Below are 17877 nucleotides of genomic sequence, written 5' to 3' on the forward strand. Positions count from 1 at the left end.
AGGGAATCCGGTGCTCAGGCAGGGGCGAACCCTGGATGATCCCAGGATAAACCTTAGGTTTAGCTGTGGCCATAGTTCGGAATGGTTCACACAAAATGCTAAGCCATAATGTTTAGCTCAAAATGCTTAACCCCCCGTGGCTTGGTGTGTAGTCTGAACAGGGTCAATATTTCTTACACTAACCCTGTAAGGTCGGCAACGTGTCGCTGTGTTATCTCCCATACTGCAGATGCAGGCCTGAAATTTGAACTGGTGATTTTCTGGTTCATGGCCCAGTCAATTAAACACATCAACTTTCAAGCCCCAGCACCCTTCCTTTTAGAAACTCTAGACCTCCTTCCAAGTTACTGCATCTCCGTCTTTGCAGCTGCAGTCTTATGCACACTTACCCAAGAGTAAGTGTAGGGTTTAGTTCCGAGTCAACGCTACACTGCTGCAATCCTAAATTTAATAACAGCCCAATCCTATGCATATTTACCTGGAACAGTAAACAGCGCAATTCTTTGCGCATCTACTCAGAAAAAAAGTCTCATTGCTTCCAATGGGACTTACTCTCAAGTAGGCACACATTGCAGTCGTAAGAAAGCCAGTCCGTCGAAGCCCGTCAGCGTGGCTGCCTTCTGAGCACGTTTAGGGTAGACTGAAAGTTCCTCCACTCCAGCAGAACCAGACGCGTCAACGGGTGACTTCTGTAACCACAGAGGGTAGCTCTTTCCCCATTCTCCTCCCGTCTTCCCCCAAGTCCCTTGTGGCAGTGCCATTGGCTAGGAAAGAGAGGTGGGCGTGGCCCGACCCACCTCTGCCTCCTCCCCTCCTCCCTCCCCCCCTCCTCCCCACCCCTCTGCCGCCCCACCAGTGTAAAGTTTCACCAAAGCACATGACTGGCTCTAATGGCTGCTGCGCGCTGGGGCGCGCGCTCTAGCCAGCACAACGTTCCCTTCCCTCCTCCCCTTCCTCCTCGCTGTCCCAGTCGGGTTAGCAAGGCGTTCTGTGTGACTTTACAAAGCTGGAACCACGCGCGGAGAGGGTGAGTGTGTGTCTTTCGGTCTTCGTGGGAGAAAGCGTTGCTTTTTAGTGACTCGTGGGCAAGGGCAGAGTTTCGTGCACGCTCTCGAAGCCCAGCAGAAGACAAACGAAAGGGACCTGCTTCCAGGTAAGCTCGGATACCCGCCTCTCTTTCTTTTGCAAACTTTGCTCTGGGTGTGTTTGAGAGAAGGAGGACGGAAAAGGGACGAAATTGTATTCTATTTTATATTCTGCGTATTAAGTTACTGGAGGAGGGGGAAAGTCTGTCTCCCCTTTTCGTCTTGTTTTGTTCTTACTAGATTCCGATCTAAGTCTAGGATTACACTGCAAAAACCCCAGCCGCTTTTCTCCTCCTCTTCCTCCCCTCTTTCTGTCTCTCTCTCTCTCCACTACCTTCCTTTCCAAAGTTGTGTTTTGATTTGGAAAGGATTGCCTGTCTTTCTCTTTTCTGTCCACCCCCCCCCCCCGTACCCCTCGTTCATAAATGACATCTCTCATCCTCTTGTCAGCCGTTTGCAGAAAGTACATTGAAATTAAGGGAGTATTTGCCTGTTCCCCCAAATACATTTCAGGAAGATTCTCCTGATGCAAAGTACTGGTAGCTTAACTAAATTTGGAATTGCGGACGCATTTCGATGAACAAAATTGGGGTGCCAATGTTGGGGTAGGTGGCAGGGAATGAACTCTTTAATTCCAATTCCACCTCCCCCTTCTCTCCATGAGTCTTCTTAAAAAAACAACAACCAACTGTTGCTTCCAGTAGTCCTGTCCAGCTGTCACTTGGGACTGTCCACACCCCCAACCCCCCCCCCCCCGTCTGCTTACAAGGGTTAATCCAGCCAGCTGGAAGTAGTAGGTTTCCCTCTTGCCCTACAAAATCCAACATTCTTCTGCCCAGGGACCCCCATTCCCCCCCCCCCCGCCTAAGTTTTTTTTGTTGGTGTTTTTTTTTGCATTTCCGCCTCTCCTCCTTACTTTCTGGAGGAAACCTTTTGTGTGTAAATAGGGTGAGACCCTATAAAGAGGCACCAGAGGTTTAGGCTGAATGTTTGACCTGACTTCCTCCATCATTAAGTTGCACATTAGGGCTGCAGTCCTATACACACACTTACCTGGAAGCAAGATCTATTGAACTCAGTGGGACTTACTTCTGAGTAGACATACATAGAATTGCCCTGTAAATCTATTTGCAGCAAAGTTTATCCTACTTGAGTGTTTGTGGGGAGGAGGATGCATAAAACGTTCAGACTGCATGTGTGTGGAATCACTTTCTTCTTTCTCCACTAATCCATGGGCAGGTCCATTTTTTTTCTGTCTTTCCAGATCTTTGAAGAAAAGGCTAATGTCTTTTCAGTGCCACGTGTGGGTGTGGCTGGTGATTCCGATGCTTTTAAAAGACAGTTGTATAGTAAGCTTCATATTATTGGATGGTTTGTAATATATTTTTTCATCACTCTTGTAGGCTTTTTGTGATTCTTTACTCACCCTTTAAAAAATAATAATTCAAAATTCTGTTGAAATGCCTCTGGTTGTCCCACCTCTGTCAGCACGATTGCAGCATCTCTCTTATGTGGGGAATCTCATATAAGTCAAAATAAAAGGCAGAGCCAGCAGCGTCCGCCTTGCCAGGCTGTCAGCGGTTGGTCGACCCGTGGGTGGAAAAACAAGACCGTGGCTGAGCTTTCAAGGGGACGTTTCCAACTTGGTCTGTGTTTTTGCAGCGTCTGAGCAGTCTTGTGGGTGTGAAATTGGAGCCGTGGCTCTCACATTTTTGTGCCCAGCTCTTCTAGCTGGGATATCCAGTCCTTTGGTGCCTTTGCTTTTGGACTTGGCAGCAGTTCAGCTAATAATTTTTGTGCATGTCTGACGCTGACACGTGGGACTGTGCGTGGCCCGAGCCCACAAAGATCTTGCAGGACAGCTGTGGAAATGGGTAGGAAGAAGTGCTAGAGGGAGGGCAGCCCAGTGCGTGGATAGTGCATTTCTCTTGAGGTAGTCAGTGGTAATGTAGACGTCGGCTGTTGCTTTTTAAAAAAGAAAAAACAAGGGAACAGTCCAGTGATTAGCTGTCACTGATGAAAAGGTAAATCCTTTCGGAAGGAAGTAGTCATCCATTGAGAGGAATTGTCAGCTGGCCTGACTTCAGACATCAAGGAGGAAAGGGGAAAACGTGTGTGGTGTGTCTGCGTGTCTGCACCTTTTTTGTTTTCTTTTGCAACTTTGTTTAGTTTTTAGTCATCAACTTTAATGCATCGTTGGCTGTAGAGAAGTCTAAGTCCTATGAAGGCGGTGTTCCCCTTCCCACCCAGCTCCGTACATACTTAATCATAGTTTATGTATTTTGATTATTAATAAAGATATGTAATGCTTTAGAGTGCTGAGAGTGCTTCAACTACATTATCTCAGTATTGTACCCATTTTGCAGATGGGAGACTGTGAGAACAGCTTGCCTACGGCTGAGATGAGATTTGAACTAGGGACTTCATTTGTTACACTGTTTTATGAATGTTTTCCAGTAGTTGTTGTTTTAAAGTCTTCTATCTCTTTTCTGGCAGTTTGATAGGATCCAGAAGAGTTTGACGTGATAACATTTTTATCTTATGCGGGTATGGTAGGATTTTTAAAAATTGTTTTAAATTATTGTACTTTAATTTAATGGCTTTTTAACGGTATATAAATGTCAAAAACAAATAATAAAATAGCAAGTTCTGGATTGCACAGATCTCTTCTCCAGACAGGAATGAATTCTGATCTTATGAATTTATATATTTAAACATTTATATCTTGCTTTTGAAATAAAAATGCCCAATGAAGCTCATAATAAAGCATTTAACAACTTAGCTCTGTAGTGCATATTAAATGAGAATCTTTAGGCTGATTAACTGACCTGCTATAACCTTCTGGCTACAAATCAGGGGTCTGTATTTGGAAAACTTGAATATGCAGGGCTGCAATCGCTAGTTGGGAAGCAAGTGTCTTTCAGATCAGTGGGGCTTACTTCCTCATAATCCTTTCTAAGATTGTAAAAGAAACCAGCGCCTTCTGTGTTCTACTGTGACCTTGGAGGATCAGTTGAATTAAATGCTCTCAATTTTGCCACCTATGTACTCCGTTCATGACATCCTAAGTGTATGCAGGGAACATGAGAATATGAAAATGGCTTTGTGGATTCTGTACAAAGATCTGCCTCCAGTGGTGGCCTGCCGGATACTTCTGGGCGCTCACAAGAAGCACAAGATGGAGGCAGCCCTTCTTCTTTGTGCCCAAGGCCTGTGGATTGAAAGTGTGCTGTTTCTGAACATGGACGTTCCGTTTTGCCTCTGAATATGGAGGCTTCCTTTTGAACTATCATGAGAGCCATACAGGTGGGGCATAAAAATACAAGAGCTGTGGCTGGGATGCTTTTAGACTCACAGGGCTGTTCAGGCTCTGCAAGAAATGCAGACCAAGTTGGAAACCTCTTGAAGGCTCGTGGCCACTGGCCACTAATCTGTGGTCTTCCATGAATTTGTGTAATCCCCCCTTTTTTAAGACGTGTAAACTAGTGGCTGTTACATCTTGTGGCAATGAATTCCATAATAAGTTAATTTTATGCCAAGTGAAGAAATGCTTCCTGTTTGTCTGATCTGTTTAATTGTGTGTAGTAGGGTGACCATATGAAAAGGAGTTCAGGGCTCCTGTATCTTTAACAGTTGTATTGAAAAGGAAATTTCAACAGGTGTCATTTGTATATATGGGGAACCTGGTGATATTTCTTCTTCATCACAACAGTTAAAGCTGCAGATGCCCTGGCCTCTTTTAAGTCTGGTCACTTGAGTATAGCTCCTGCAGCTTTAACTGCTGTGATGAAGAGGAAATTTCACCAGGTCTTCCATATATACAAATCACACCTGCTGAAATTCCCTTTTCAATACAAGTGTTAAAGATACAGGAGCCCTGTCCTCCTTTTCATATGGTCACCCTAGTGTGTAGAGCAGTCTTCCCCAATCTGGTGCCCTCCAAATGTGTTGGACTACAACTCCCAGAATCCTCCAGCCAGGATATTCTGTGTAGGAGGGGAAAGTTTCCCCTGTCTGCTACCTGAGATCCTATACATGGAGATACTAGGATCGAATCATAAGCACTAAATTGTGGCTTCTAATGGCGTGACAGTTTTTAAATCTGGTATTTTGCATCTTAAGTGGATATTTTAGAGCAGAATTACCTAGGGGTCTGCAAAACATCCTAGCCTATAAATATATTTGCTTGCTTGATTGTGCACACATACCAGTATTAGTCATTTATGGCCTAATAGGTGTGGGGATGGAGGACCCTCTACAACAGGGCTGGGGCTTTAGGCCAAGTTTGGACTGCTCCCGGACCATGCCTCCTGACTGGCTCCACTCCAGATTATTGCTTTTTATTTTTTTTATCCTGCTCTGTCCCCTAACTGCAGAGCTGATAGAAGGAACTTTGCACAAGAAGGGGAAGTAGAATGCTTAGACGTAAATGTCTCTCCCCTCCCCACCCCACTGTTTAGTGAACAAAGGTAAGAGCCCAAAGTGGGCAAAATTTTGCCCACTTTTGGCTGTAGCTACATGCACCATTGGATGGCAGACCCTGATGGGTTTTCAACTAAGGTAATGCAGACCTTAACAGGAAAAGGTTTCCTGACCCGTGCTCTATAACATTATAAAGTTTCCATGCCTGGTCACTTAGATGTGATTTTTATTGCCACAGGCCAGTCGGTGGCTTTTGGCAAGTCTGGTTTATAGTTATCCTTTTTCACAGCCCTAGAAGTATAAAAGGATTAAAAAAATAGTTAACTCTTGCCTTCTTGTTCATGTGGGTAACAAAGGTGTAGCAGAGTGAAGGCAGTTTTTCCCTTGTGTTCTTCCAGTGTGTGTTCATGAGGTTTGTCCTTGTGATGCAACCAGTGTTAAAACCTGTAGACCACCTTCCCCCAATCTGGTGCTCCCCAACTGTGTTGGAAAGCTCTTAGCATTCCCCAGCTAGCCATGCTGGCTGTGGGATTCTGGGAGTTGTAGTCTAATACATCTGGAGGGCTGCAAGTTTGGGAAGGCTGCTGCAGGCAGCTGTCCAGAAAAATGTAGGAACAGCAGGAGACGGCCTGCAAGTTGCAGCACCCCTGGGCAAACTGGCCAGTGCACATGTGCTGCTAGGTTGCTGGATGTAGCCTTTCTCCACCATCCCTCTCTTCTCCAGTTCTTCATGCTAGTTTGCATTTGTTGAATTGAATAATGTTTTTTCTTTTTAAAAATCGTGCCCATCCTCCAAGGAACTCAGGTTGATATTCTCATACTATGAGATAGGTGAGGTGGAGAGGTGGAGGCATGCAGGTGGCTACCAGGAGGAGGGCCTTCTCTGCTGTGGCACCCCGGCTGTGGAATGAGCTTCCTAAGGAGGTTCGCTTGGCACCTACATTATATGCTTTTAGATGCCAGGTGAAGACCTTTTTATTCTCCCAGCATTTTAACAGTCTTTAAATAAATTTTAACTTGGTGTTTTAAATTTGTAATTTTGCATTGCTGCTGTTTTTATCTGGTTGAGCTTTTATATTGTATTTTATATTATGGTTTTATACTGTTGTTTTATACTTTGAATGTTTTTAATTTTTGTGAACCGCCCAGAGAGCTCTGGCTATTGGGTGGTATAGAAATGTAATTAATAAATAAAAAATAAATGTGGTAGTTGTGTGATTTCCCATGTCCCAGTCCACCCTAACATGGCAGTTGTGGTGTCAAGAGCGCTCTGTCTGATGATGGCTCACGTGAGCCAGAGCCTAGTGAATACCACATTAATGTTTACATGTGTGTGGGTCTGTTGGGAATGTGTGTGTTTTATTTTTGTAATGTGGGAGTGATTATGACACTGTATTATGTGTATTGCGTTATTCTGATACGACTTTAAAGCATTAGAAATCCGTTGCATTCTGCTACTTCCCAACATGTGTGTCCGAATCCAGAAATCCAGGGATGTGGCCATTACTGCATTAATTAAAAGGCACACTTGCTCATGTCTGCGCACAAGTGCAGACCCGTATATGCTGTAGGAATCACTGTTCCACATTCAGAGATTTGCCCCTTTTTCATGGTGCTGTCCCAGTACTGCTTGTGTGGGCAAACCCCACACACGAAGACAATGGGATGCAACGTTTTTGGGTCTTCTCAGTATGGACTCTGTTCCATACCATCTCTTGGGAGATCTTCTGCTACAGTCCTGTTCATTTGCAGATCGTAAAGTTATTCCATGTGCCCCCACTGAAGGAGCAGGCAGAGAACATGAGAAAGAAGCTATGGGGCAGGACTGGTGGGAAGGGGCTTTTCTTTGAGGAAGGTGTTGTGTAGAGGATGTGCTGTGTGTCTATCCAGCTAACTGGCTTCTTAAAGGGGGAATAATTCTTTTGATAGTTGGGAAGGTCCAGCCCAGCCTTCCCTAACCTGGTGCCCTCCAGATTTTGTGAACAACAGTTCCTGTCATCCCCAACCAGCTTGGCTAATAGCCGTGCTGGATGGAGATAGTGTGAGTTGTAGTCCACCGCATCTGCAAGGCACCAGGTTTGGGAATCTAACCTAGAAGGCACCTACTCCTGCTGGCATTTAATATCATCTGCTGAAGTCCTTCTCCATGTGCTTTTCCTATCTTGGGAAGGGGCTTTAGCTCAGTGGTAGACCATCTGCTTTGCATGCAGAAGAACCCGGGTTCAATCCCCGGCTTCTCCAGGTAGGGCGAGGAAAAGAATCCCACCTGAAACTCTGGAGAGCCACTGCCAGTCTGTGTCGATAATACTGGGCCAGATGGACTGCCTGTTTGGACGTAATGGAGGCCATGGGTTAATTCGGGGCTGTTTAACCCACAAACAATCCCAGGTTACCAGGTTAGACATCATGGTAACGACCCTAGAATGTAGCATTCGAGGGTTGTTACTAGAAACCAGAAGTGGCTCAGGTGTAACAGGCATCCTAATGGTCCGTGGGTTAATTAACCCATAAATTGTTGCCAGACACCACCATCACCATCGAACAGGGCCATTATAAGGCAGCTTCCTATGCTGCTAAGGTAAAGTGGGCATCAAAGGTGTATGTGAGGGGGAGGAGGTTGGCACTGATGGTTTAGCTATGGATTGTTTCCCAAGGAAATGTTTCTGATGCCAACAGAATTATCCTTTTTAGTTACCCAGACATTTTAATCTTATTAGCCAAGCTGTTGCTAGTTTGTTTTTAAGTTTTCATCTGCTGCCTTTACTTTTGTTGATGTGTTTATTGCATTGCTCATTTTTATGTCTTGTACACTGTCATGAAATATGAGGACAGGCGCTATATCAACTTCTTTTGGGGGGAAAAACAAAATAGAAGGGACTTGCTGGTCTAAGGTGCAAACTCTTACACAGGGTCTGAGACCTAGTTCTCATTCAGGCAGTAAACCAGTGAGAAGGCTTGGATTGAACCCTTTTCCCTGGCATGCTAGTTGTTTATGTGGAGGGTTTTGCAGAAGAACTTCAGTCAAATGGCTGAAGACTTATTTTGCACAACTACATCTAGCTCCCACCCACCTCAAGTGTGAGAGGTTCTTGAACTGAGACATCATGACATCAGTTCCCTCAAGATAGATTTGGGCAACTATATATGTGATTTCCCCAACAATTCAGAGCAATCTTCTTTTCATGTTATGAAAAACGGGAATCTATTGAAACCCTATCCACACATTATGTGGGACTGCCCTTTCTTCTCACGGGGGCGGGGGCTGTAAGCAGTGAACCTGTGAGCCAGCAGTTTATGGATTTTGGCTGACAGCAGCTTTTGCAGTTCTCAAAGCTCTGAAATTTATCTCTGAGCTCATGGTGGTTGCCACTTTGAGTTCTGTGAGGTTCTGGGTCAGCCTAATGGTAGGGCCGGCTGTGTGTGTGTATGTGTGTGTGTATATATATGGAAGCTCTGCATTGCTCTCAGCGTCTTTCTCTCCTTGCCTTGGTGCATGGTCTTCTAAGCATCTGAGCACCATCCTTGACATGATCTCATAATTATAATCATTGCACTAGACCTAGATGCATTTAGTGTGCTTGTTTTAAAACTTGAGAACTCTCAAGGTTATTTTGGGTTTGTTTGTTTTTCTGGAGGAGGCAACCTGTGTTACATGGTGGCAAGCCATTCCAAAGTCCCAGCCTCCTGCCCTCCCAACGGTGTAAGCCATTTGGTGCCACTGATCTCCCATAGGTGTGGAAAGAATCCAGACTTCTGCTGTCCTTTAAACCAGTTGTACTCTGCTTCCTACATTTGCACATATCTTCCGTACTCTCCCCACCTCCATCTCCTCCCATTGCTGGGGCCTAAAACAAAATATTCTGCTGCCTGTTAAGCTTTCCTGCTGTACTCATACCTCTCCCTCAAGTACATAACTCACTTTCTCTTGATTCTATTGCAGAACTGGGGATTTGGGAGGTTTTTGAACTACATTAACTATTTCAACATGGAGAGCAACCAGTTACTTCCCTTTTTGAAAAACAAACAAAACAACTGATTACTTTTGCAGCTGTCTGCTGATGGGTTGCAAAAAATAAAATAGGATATTGTTGTGTGCCCTCAGGCCATCTCCATGGGCTGCAGCTGAAGAGGAGGAGGAGGAGCAGCAGAAAGGCCTGGCCCCCTCTGCTGAGTGTAAGTAGGTTGGCACCTAATTCAGTCGCTAGTGTTTTCAGAGTCAACCTACTCAACTCTACCCTGAATTCTAAGTGTGTCAGCCATAGCCAAGACAGGGGATCCAAACCTTGTTATGAGGCCTGTCTTGTGCAACCATGAGAGAGAGAGAGAGAGAGAGAGAGAGAGAATTGGTGGAGAAGGTTTTGTTGTGTTGCTCCTCCTTGTTTCTATCAGTTGGCAGTGGATGAGTAATGTGTGAATTCGGATGCTGCTTATCTGGATGAGAACAGTGAGGTCTGGTTGGTAGGAGAATAACAGCACTGGACTTGGGTGGAATTATCGAGCCCTTTGAATGGGACTAGGACTCCTGGGTTCTTTTTTGCAGTGTCACTTATGGGGATCCCACTCGCCCTTCTTTCAGTTGGGAAAAAGCATTGTTTTCCTGAGTCCCTGGGAGTCGGGGCTGTAACCAGAGCACTTCTGACATATCTGGAGTTTCCTGGCTTGAGTCCTCTCAAGGGGGAGAGAGAGGGCAAAGAAAAATGGCTGGCATTGGGAACTAAGGCTGAAGGTCAGCATCTGTGACTTTTTGCACAAGAGGCAAGCTAAGAATAGCCGAGTCCTGACGTCATTGTCACTTTAATTGGGCTGGTTACCTGTCTGGCACTTCCAGGGATAATGAGAAGGGAGGGAGTTTAAAAGGGTGCTGCTGCATATCTCTTTTAAGGGCCCTTGGTGGTGCAGGAAGCCTTGTTACATCTTACCAGTCCCCCAGGACCTTTTAGGAGGTCTTCAGGTCGCAACTGTCAGCTCTTTGGGTCTAATAAAACTCTTATACTAGTTTGAATCTTAATGTGCTCAGTGTTGTTTGTCACCACTTTTAGCATGTGGCAGCGTTGAGAAAAACCCGTTGCCTGCCCTGACATAACAGACACTTTGGCTCATGCCCTTGAGCTTGGGTTTAGGAATATGCTCTGTCTTTAATTTGGCATGTGGCGCACGACTATGAACTAGTGGAGGTGTGGTGAAAAAGAGATCAGGGCTGAATTTGACTTGTGGATTTGTTCTGGTTTGTGGGGTGGTGGACTTGGTCAACATGGCTTAAGAGAGCCCCTCTAAGTGATGGTGGAGGAGGAGAACGCACGAACTAAGAGTGCCCCAGAGTCCCCTGTCCCATCACAGGAGACTTTGGGGTGCCTTTTAGCTACCAGCTGTGCTCTGCAAAGTAGGAGATAATATAAGCTTACATATACCTGATTAGATTGTGCCTGGACAAATGTGTGCCATTGCAAGGGTCTCCAGCATTAAAATGAGTTGGACTACCACTCCCATCATCCCCAAAAAGAGAGAGAGATGTTTTGGGGTTTTTTTTGCATGCAGAATGCATCCCTGACAGACAAATGGTCCTTTCTCCTGGAGCAGAATGTTAAGCATCACTCCAAGTGCCCAGTTCTTGAGAAGATAACTTCCCCTCTGCTCTATGTTCTAAAAATGAACTTTGGGAATCCCCACAGTAATATAGCTGAGAACTGAAGGGAGTCTTCCCCTGCCCACAGAGTGTGAAATAAGTACAGAAGTAGGACACTTGCCCTCAGACAACCCTGGCTAAAGTACCTAGTGTGATTTGTTTCGTTACTTTTCACATTCACACAAATAACAAACAGGAGGAGGAGAGCTGAAGTCTCAAAACTGTTATCGAAAATAATAATTTATTGATTTGTATGAATTGTCCAATGTTTTGCTCCAAAGAAAAATGAATCGCCGAGTAATTGGTGGGTTTCCTTTTTCAATTAGTTACCTTGTATTGTTATTGGTCTTCTTCCTTTTTGTTCCCTGTATTTTAACTTTATTTCAAAATAACCACCACCACCCCTGTGTTGAAGAGAGAGAAAAAGGGCGGGGGGACTTAAATGGACAAAAAAACCTGCCACTTGATCTAGGAATGTAGTTTGATTATTTTACTTGATAGTGTGTGGGAGTGAACCTTATTAAGAAAGGTAATCTAACTACTTTCATTGATCAAAAGACAACAGGTTTTTTTGGGGGGGGGTTATTCTTTTTTAAATTTTATTTTTACTCCTTTTTACATTTTGGGGTTTTCGGTTTTGGTTTTATTTTTATTTCAATAGGTTTACTCCCAAACCTTGTCTGCTTCTTTCCTGCCTGTGTTGAGAAAAAAAAAAAGGAAAAGAAAAAGGGGCAAAAGGAAACGGGAAGAGAAAATATGGTTTATGAGGAATCCGTGTGCAAATTTGTTATGGTCTGAGAATGAATCTCTTCTCCTTTTCCATCTCATCTCTAGTCTGGAGTTTGTGAGACTTCCCTCCAGTATTTCCAGCATAGTGCCACCCTTGCTTGGTCCTTGGCATAGAAGTCTCGCCTGGAGATTGATACACACCAAGTGCAATATAGTTTCCACTCCGTAGTTTCCCCAGGGAGTTTTACAGCTAGGTTTGTGAGATGTTTGTGATTGCATATATGCAGCTATATTGATTTCTCTCTAGGATTCATTGGCAAGAGACTGTGGGATGGGAGGCACCTTTCTTTCAGAATCCATTGAGAGTCCCATTTTGGAACAATGTTCAGAGGGTAGCTGTGTTTGTCGATAGCAAAAAGAAAAACAGAGTCTTGTGGCACCTAGAAGACTGTTCAATAGTGTGGTTAAAGACTGTTAATAATCTGATTGTCACCGTCAGTACTTTCTGCATTTCATTTACTTCCGACCTCATTATTCATACACCTGAAACTCTTGGGAACACTCTGTGCATCTGATAAAGTGGGCTATAGCCCACAAAAGGTTATGCCAGAATAAATTTGCCATACTGCCTGTTCATGATGGGTGTTGTACTCCAACACACCTGGAGGGTGCCAGGTTGGGGAAGGCTGCCTTAATGGAGGGCACAAGGTTGGGGAAGACATTGAGAGGCATTCTGCCCTGGTTGCTGGAGATTTCTGTTAGTTATAATTGTTAATAGCCATTGATGGATCAAACCATCTAAGAAGCTGGTCAGAGCTACATCTTGTAATAGTAGTGGTTTCTGTAAGTTAACTTTGTGTTATGTGACAAAGCGTTTCTTTTTATCACTCCAGAAGTTAATTGGCTTTAGATGATTCTGAATATTAGAATTATGGGAGAGTTCAAAGGGTCTCCCAACAAAGAGTTGGTAGATTTAATGTATTACCTTAAGCCAGCCTTCTTCAACCTGGGACGCTCCAGATGTGTTGGACTACAACTCCCAGAATGCCGGCTGGGGCATTCTGGGAGATGCAGTCCAACACATCTGGAGCGCCCCAGGTTGAGGAAGGCTGCCTTAAGTGATAGTGGAAGAGAGGGGATGGTGGGCCCCCCAAGAGTTTAAGATTTACTTAGCGCTCTTGCAATACTATCTTGAACGTCTAACTCAGAAGCCAACTCATTGAGTTCAATGAGACTTTACTCCCACTTAAGTGTGGATAGGATTATAAGGTTGCAGCCTTAGTGTGCGAAGTGTGTGTGGTTTGCTCAAAAGGGAGTGGCTGTTGCCCAGCAGGCTGGCTTTTTTTGCTATTTTGATTTTGTGGCATCACTGTGCTGCTCAGTTAGAACTGTATGGATTCCACCATTGCACAGAATTCAGCAACCTCAAACCCCTCCCTTTTCTTTTTCTAAGCAAGTTTCTAGCCCTTAAGACTGCAAAGATGTCTTTGTAGAAATATCAGAAGTTGGAAGGAATGGTGTATAAGTTTTCCAGGTATAGGGGATGGGTTTTCAGTGCCCTGCACAGCACATTGCCCCTACGCAAAGCCAGAGTAAGTGCTGCAGAATCGAGCAAATGTATGCATTAATATAGAACACAGATTCAAGCTTTCCTTGGCACAGAATTTGGCTTTCCTGGCTGCAGAATCTTGCATTTCTTGGTACAGAAGGCACACAGCCTTGAGTATGCCCCACCCTCTGTACAGAATGTAGAAAAGTTGCAGAAACAGCCAGGTTGGGTTTCTGTTCTCTCTCCCTGTTGTACCCGTCGCCCTGTCAGCCTGCCGATAGATGTTCCTCTTTAGCTGGAATGAAACTGCACATGTGGGTGACATCAGGAAACATTGCGTCAAGACTGATGGCTGATTCTCGTCACTCGATTGTTTTTTCTTTTAAAAAGGGAACTTGAGTTTCCCTGGGAAAATTGGGCTGCTCTTTTGGTGTGTGTGTGTGTGTGTGTGTGTGTAAATCAGGTATTTGTCATACCAGATTTCTATGGTACGTTGTACCCACGTCAGTGACTGATGGAAATTCAAGGTAAGTTGGTTTTGAAAATAGTATATTGGATTGGGCTGGCATTTGAGAAAGTATGCATGTGTGCTGAAGCAAACAAATGTACAATGCATTCGCCTGCAGAACTCTTTGCCACAAGATGCTGTGATAGCCTAGCATTTTAAAACAAGGGCTTAGAATATGTTATACTAACCATGATAGCCCAAAGATTTTCAATGGTGGGTTACTTAAGATGATTGGATAGTGACTTACTTGGTAAGGATGGTTGTTCCTGGGGTGTTCCTGGGGTGTTTTCAGTAGATCTTTATGGTATTTTGTTGAGTGTTATTGGTACAAAGAAGTCTGAGATGGATAGATTCTCACCATAGTCATTATTTTACTGGGTCCATTTTCTTTCCCTGGTGTGGGTACATTGCCATATATTCTCCTTTCTCTTAATGTCCCTTATTATTATTTTATTTTAGGATTTGTATCCTGCCTTTCCATTTCAAAATAAAAACCTCAAGGTTGCTAACATAAAAACCTAAAATAAAAATTGGATTTTAAAAACCAAAACAATAATAATAATTGCAATTTTAAATAAAATATAATAAATAGAACACACAGTTAAACAATTCCAACGTATGTGTGAGCATTCACAAAACCTAACTAATTCCGTGTTAGTTCACCTGAAACAAATCCCTCCCATTACATATGATAATTTCTGTTATTATAAGATGGGTAAGGGTAGGACAGGAATTTCTGGAAATTGTATTTAAAGAGGGAGGGAACAGGAAGTTGTTATGAATGTTGGTTGAAGTTTACCTTGTAAATTATGACCACCCTTAAAGCTCCCACTTCACCCATAAGTATCCGAATACTAAGAGAAAAGACGGCAAATACTAGGAGAAAGGGTTTCATTTTCAGACTAATATTATGATTGATATAACAGCTAAAAGATGCTGCTTGTCTTCATTCAATGAACATGCAAAGCTATAACATTTTATAGGCATGCAAGAGGGACTTTGGACTGATTTTTATTCCAAGATGGTGGTTTCTCCAGACTTGCATGTGAATTTCTCCACTGCCATAAGTGAATGGCAGGGCTGGAGAAGCAAAAAGGACTCTAAATTGATGGTATTAAACTAAAACATGATGAACTAACATGATGGTACTGAACTAAGCAAAGCAAAATTCCTTGACGAGGTCTTCTTTTGGTGAGGGGGAGTCTTGCAAACCAAAAAGAGAGCCCATCGCTGTTGATGCTAATTTAAGAAAACTAGTCCAAGGTATTTTGGGAATATGGTTGGTAATTTGGAGGATATAAGGAATGTGGATTTCTTTTTTCCTTTTATGGCCTTCAGAGTGATATGTTGCCCTGTCTCTACCTTCTCTTGTAAAATGGCAGTTGCGTGCTAGCATGGAAATACGGCAAGCTGCTTGGACAGATCTTTGCCCCCCAGCATGGCAAGAGAGGAGCACAGAGGAGTCCAGACAGGTGCCCTTCCTTGCTGTTGTTTCTCACCTCAGGGGATGCAGGTTCAGTATCCTAATGCAGCTTGACATGGTTATGGAGCTGAGCAGCCTTTCTTCCCCCTTTTCCCTTCCATCACTTGGCCAGTGTGACCTTTAGATAGGAAGGAGTAAACTCTACTCCTCACGCACTTGGGGGACGCCTAAGAGAATGTGGAATGTCGAACTGATGGGATGGAATAAGAAGACCATCATGTCTAACTTCCTTTCCTAAGACTACTCCCTGTCACCATTAAGATACATAATGTGACTCACAGTTTATCACAAGGAAAGAGCTTGCAAGGGAAGGGGTACCAAACAAGAAAAGGAGATTGGATAAATCCAGGCAGCTTATCAAGTGAGCCAAGTGACATGCCTCTGAATAGAGTAACCGAAATAATGAAAATAATACTAACCCTTACTAGCAAGTCTAAATGGGTGGGAATTGTTTCTTGACTCCACCTAAATGGTAGCAGTTGGTCAGAGCATGAGGCAGACTGTCGAGAATATATTGCATTATTCTCTCAAAATTGAACCATGATCGGTCTTAATTAATAAAAGTTTGGGGCAACATAATCATCTAGATCAGCGGTCTCCAACCTTTTTGGCACCAGGGACCGGTTTCGTGGAAGACAATTTTTCCATGGACCAGGGTGGGTGGGTGGAGGGGATGGTTTGGGGAAGCCCCACCCCCCCATTCCAGCATCCCAGCTTCAGAACGGTGCGCCCAGAAGTTGTTCTCCCAGAGCGGCTTCTAGCTGGGCGCACCGTTCTGAAACCGCCCCACCCCACCCCAGCGTCCTGGCTTCACTTCGGCTGGGCAGGCGAGATGGCGCCCTGCGCCCAGGTACACTAGTGTATGTGTGTGGGGGGGTGAAAGCAGCTCACCTGTGCGGCCCAGTTCCTAACAGGCCACGGACCGGTACTGGTCTGTGGCCCCTGGGGTTGGGGACCCCTGATCTAGATTATTTATTGCCAGGTCCATGATTTTACTTTGTTCCTTCTTATTTGTCTTCAGAAAATTAAGGAAACCAAAAGTATTTACTTGTGTTCTCTTTTTTTAAAAAAGAAAAGAACATTGTGGCTCAATTCACACAACACTTTTCTCAACGGTGGTGTAACAACCCTACTGTGGAGTTGTTACACCACTGTTGAAAAAAGTGTTGTCTGGATGGAAAACTCCATCCTGAATCTGCATGCTGTGCAGAGGAGAGTTCCTGCACAAGCGTTGTGTTCCATGTTGTCTGGAGGGCTCCGTGGAGTTTCCTGTTGAATGGAGTGGAGTTGTCCAGTGGCTGTAGAGTTCCCTGGCAAGAGCAGCGAAAGGAGGGAGTGCCACTCTAGGAGAGCCACTGGGATACCATTGGGAGAGGACTGGGGGAGGAGAGAGGGGGCAGAGGAACTGTCAATCAAACGCTGTGTTGAATTTTACTCTACTCCATGGGAGGCCACACCCACACGACGGTGGAGTTGGAATATATTGTGTGGTGAGTACCCCCTACAAACTCCACCATTGAGTAGAGTTTTCCCACTGAGTAGAGAAAAATGTTGTGTGAACTGAGCCTATAAGTATTTGTGATCTATTTGAATACTATCAAAACTGGGAGTGGGGCAGGGGGATCAAGTAGGGGAGGTTGTAAACAGACACAAATCTATGTATAACTTTGAGAGACTTGAAGGTGGTAGTGGGATTTCCCTCTGGAGGGTTGGTAGTGTTTCAGTTTTGTATGTTTCTGGAGGCTGAAGGTATTACCTCTTTGTGTGTGTGTGCGCGCGCATGTGTGTATTCACCTGAGAGAGAGAGAGAGAAAAGGACAAGCGTTTTGTGTTAGCTATTGAGGTGAGGAGAGCATGTGTGCAGGTCTTTGCACAGAACTGGTGTAGCAATATTGGGATGGGAAGGGTTGTACCTCTTTTCTCCTGAAAATCCTCCCCCTCCATATTCTGTCTGGGGTGCCTTCTCCACATGTATCTTTAGAACAAACATTTCTGCTGCACCCTTGCCTCTCAACCTCATCAGCTTGGTTGCAAACAGTGTCCTGTTAATCTCCCAATCTGGGGGAGATTTGCTTGGAGATAAAGACTTTAAACCTAATGATAGTTAGGGCTGAAGGCTTGAGCAGGGGGGGTTATTTCTCCACCCAGCTGTTTTCTCTCTCTCTCTTTAAATCTCTCCTTCCTGCCACTGGATGAGATGTCTCTATTTGTGTCTCCAGGCAGTGCTTCGCTTGGTTGGATCCAAATAGCGTAATGAGATGCAGTGTGGAGCCACCAAAGTTAGCTTTGGGATTGTGGTAAAGATGTGATGAGTTGGATCTGGAAGCTGCAGCATACTTGAGGCCTTAGCCTGTGTGTTAAAGAAGCTGGCCACTGGTGTCATTTTGAGGGTGCCATATATGGCGAAATACCTGGTAAAAGCTCAAAGGGTGGTTAGGGAGACTGGGATTTTCAGTGGTTAACAGGTGTAGAGATGTT

General features: G+C 44.4%; 1 protein-coding gene across 2 annotated transcripts in view; it reads left to right on the forward strand.

Annotated features, from left to right (window-relative positions):
* The window catches only part of RARA (retinoic acid receptor alpha), a 187276-nt gene that overhangs the window by 31864 nt on the left and 137535 nt on the right, over positions 1-17877 (forward strand). The window contains exon 1 of one of the 2 annotated variants that reach the window (XM_063138608.1): positions 944-1153. The exons of the other annotated variant lie outside the window; for it this stretch is intronic. The gene's annotated coding sequence lies outside the window, so the exon portion shown is untranslated. Of the gene's footprint in view, positions 1-943; positions 1154-17877 lie in introns of those variants that run through there. 2 annotated transcript variants of the gene reach the window in all.

The sequence above is a fragment of the Elgaria multicarinata genome, chromosome 11, assembly GCF_023053635.1.
Source record: "Elgaria multicarinata webbii isolate HBS135686 ecotype San Diego chromosome 11, rElgMul1.1.pri, whole genome shotgun sequence".
In the NCBI taxonomy this organism is placed as follows: Eukaryota; Metazoa; Chordata; class Lepidosauria; order Squamata; family Anguidae; genus Elgaria; species Elgaria multicarinata.